General features: G+C 42.3%; 1 non-coding gene across 1 annotated transcript; it reads left to right on the top strand.

Moving 5' to 3' along the window:
* The first annotated feature begins 3,147 nt into the window (after positions 1-3,147).
* On the top strand, positions 3,148-3,219 carry TRNAS-GGA (transfer RNA serine (anticodon GGA)). Its single transcript has one exon. It is a non-coding gene; the product is annotated as a tRNA-Ser (tRNA).
* The last annotated feature ends 415 nt before the right edge of the window (positions 3,220-3,634 follow it).

Raw genomic sequence — 3,634 nt, 5'->3', positions numbered from 1 at the left:
TTCTCAGTTCCACATTATTCATGGTTTGGGACTAGCCTGTGAAGCCATGAAATTAAAAGACGCTACTCCTTGGAAGGAAAGTTATGACCAACCTAGATAGCATATTCAAAAGCAGAGACATTAGTTTGCCAACTAAGGTCTATCTAGTCAAGGCTATGGTTTTTCCAGTGGTCATGTATGGATGTGAGAGTTGGACTGTGAAGAAGGCTGAGCACTGAAGAATTGATGCTTTTGAACTGTGGTGTTGGAGAACTCTTGAGAGTCCCTTGAACTGCAAGGAGATCCAACCAGTCCATTCTGAAGGAGATCAGTCCTGGGATTTCTTTGGAAGGACTGATGCTAAAGCTGAAAGTCCAGTACTTTGGCCACCTCATGTGAAGAGTTGACTCATTGGAAAAGACTCTGATGCTGGGAGGGATTGGGGGCAGGAGGAGAAGGGGACGACAGAGGATGAGATGGCTGGATGGCATCACTGACTCGATGGGCATGAGTCTGAGTGAACTCCGGGAGTTGGTGATGGACAGGGAGGCCTGGCGTGCTGCGATTCATGGGGTCGCAAAGAGTTAGACACGACTGAGCGACTGAACTGAACTGAACTAAACTGAGCTGTGAAAATGGATCCTGGTCTTTAATTTTTCCTGAGGCGCTGGCGCTGAAGTTTTGTCAATAGAGGGGGCCAGAGAGACAATACAGAAGAAAAAGGACTTCCCTGGTGGCTCAGACGGTAAAGCGTCCGCCTGCAATGCAGGTCACCCGGGTTCGATCCCTGGATTGAGAAGATCCCCTGGCGAAGGAAATGGCAACCCACTCCAGTACTCTTGCCTGGAAAACCCCATGGACAGAGAGCCTGGTAGGCTATAGTCCATGGGGTCGCAAAGAGTCGGACACGACTGAGTGACTTCACTTTCACTTTCTTCAGGGTGCTTACTGGGCAGCTTTCCGGCACCTGTGGGGACACTGTGCACTGGGCCCCTCTCTGCTCTGCCCTGCAGCCAGCAGCCCCCACAGACCCCACCTCCCCAACTCCATCCTAGGTGTCTCCACGCTCCCATGCAGTTTTATAGTAGAGTGCCTCTAGTGATCAAGACAACTGCCCATGAACCCTTTTCCTTCACACTTCAGAGTGTAGCTTTCTAGAAACTTCCACTGTCTGGCACCAACAATAACTTCTCTACCATTCGGTGAGTCACAGCTGCACAGATCTGGGAGGGGAAGCTCTTCCTTGGATGCTGCTTCTCTTCCTATGGGTACTGGCTGTTCTTTATATCTGCTATTTCTATGCTGGTTAAGGTTCTCTTTATTTGTTACTAGTCAATCCCTCATTGGCCACCTGATGCAAAGAACTGACTCATTTGAAAAGACCCTGATGATGGGAAAGATTGAGAGAAGGAGGAGAAGGGGAAGACAGGGGAGGAGATGGTTGGATGGCATCACTGACTGGATGGACATGAGTTTGAGTAAACTCCGGGAGTTGGTGATAGGGAAGCCCAGGGTGCTGCAGTCCATGGGGTTGCAAAGAGTGGGATACAACTGAGCGACTGAACTGACTGACTGTGATGTAGAATTCTTTACCTTGAACTTTTCATGTTAGGATTACACAGTGATTTCTCTCTCCTAATTGGACCCTGATGGATACAAATACTGACATGTGCAGGCAGTAGTTGGGAACACCAGTGAGAGCTGCTTGACAGCAACGTGTAGGTGTGTAATTGACTGGAAACAATACATGAGGAAATAAGCATGTATGATTACATGTAACATAATAATCATCCTAACTCATTCTGGGGTTTTAATTTTCATAACAAATTTATCCAGAGAGAAGTAATTATTCCACCTGCGGGGGGGAGGGCAAAGAACTTTTAACTTGTGATGCCAATATATTTTCTGCATTATTTTGATATTTTCTGCATTATTTGAAGCCAACCTAGAAACTGTATCATTGCATCCGTAAAAAAATTCACTTGGCATCTCTACAAGTTTTTTAAAAATTTAACTACAGTACCATTGTCACAGTTAAGAAAAATAGCATCAGCACTTTAATACCATCAGATATTCAGTGTTCAAATCTTTCCAATTGGCTCATAAATTTTTTCAGATTTTTAAAAATAAATTTAAACATTTGTTTCAGTAAGTGTTGATGGAATCATTGGATATCTGTATAAAAATGAATGTTGACACTCTATCTGACACACACACACACACAATTAAGGTGGATCACAGACCTGAATGTGTAAAGGAAAACAAAGTTTTAGATGAACACATAGACTAGGCGAGGTTGTCTTAAATAGAACACAAAAGGCACTAACCTTAAAAGAAAAATGATAAACTGAGCTTCATGAAAATTAAGAAATTCTGTTCAGGAAAAATACTATTAAGACAGTTAAAATGAAAGCCACAGACTGGGAGACACTTTGCTTTCTTATCTCTGATAAAGCACCTCTGTTGAGAAAGAACTGCGAGTCACTAAGAGACACACAACCCAATTTAAAAATTGGCAAAAATATTAGGATCACTTGTAGTCCCTTCAAAAATACAGTTGATCTAAACAACATGCTACTTAAAAACCAATGGGTCAATGGTGAAATCAAAGAGCAAACTTAAAAATACCTCGAGACAAATGACAGTAAAACCACAGCCATACAAAATCTGTGGGATGGAGCAACACCAGTCCTAAGAGGGAAGTACAAAGCAACACAGGCCTTCTTCAAAAACAAGGAAAACTCAAGGAAGCAACTAAGCTACTACCTGAAAGAATTAGAAAAAGAATAGACAAAGCATAGTCAGAAGAAGGGAAATAATGAAGATCAGAGAGGAAATAAAATAGAAATAAAAAAATAGAAAATAGTCAATAAAACCAACTGTTGTTTTTTTTGAAAGGATAAACAAACCTCTGGCCAGGCTCACCAAGAAGAAAAGAGAGAAGACCCAAATAAACCAACTAAGAAAGCAAAAAACACGAGTGCCCATTGTACTATCACTGTTATAGCTTATCGAGGCAAACATTATCAATAGATGGTAACACCACTGAACCAAATATGCATACAGTCTCCAAGTCTCTCTCTCCCCATAGATCATTTACCGACGACAAAGGAGAAAAAGGAATCTTCCAAGTTGAGAATTAAGGCAGATATCACCTAATCAGGGGCTTCCCTGGTGGCTCAGAGGTTAAAGCATCTGCCTGGAATGCGGGAGACCCGGGTTCGATCCCTGGGTTGGGAAGATCCCCTGGAGAAGGAAATGGCAACCCACTCCAGTACTCTTGCCTGGAGAATTCCGTGGAGGGAGAAGCCTGGTAGGCTACAGCCCATGGGGTTGCAAAGAGTCGGACACGACTGAGCAACTTCACACATCACCTAATCAAGTATTCAAACTTAATATCATCGATAAGACCAAAAAGTTGGGGAAAGGGAATACTTTGAACACATTCTTCACAAGTGAGAAAATAACTGCTCTAAGCAAGTGATCAATAAAAAAGGTGATCTATATTAATAATTATCATGTAAAGACAAAATTTAAAACACAATGAAATGCTACTATATGCCAACCAGAATGACTTAAAATTTTAAAAGACCAACAATATCAAGTGCTAGCAAGGATACGGAGCAACTGGAACATTATCTTAAATTACTGGAAT

The sequence above is a fragment of the Ovis canadensis genome, chromosome 12 (genome assembly GCF_042477335.2).
Source record: "Ovis canadensis isolate MfBH-ARS-UI-01 breed Bighorn chromosome 12, ARS-UI_OviCan_v2, whole genome shotgun sequence".
Taxonomy (NCBI): domain Eukaryota; kingdom Metazoa; phylum Chordata; class Mammalia; order Artiodactyla; family Bovidae; genus Ovis; species Ovis canadensis.
This window is presented reverse-complemented; position numbering and strand designations above follow the sequence as displayed.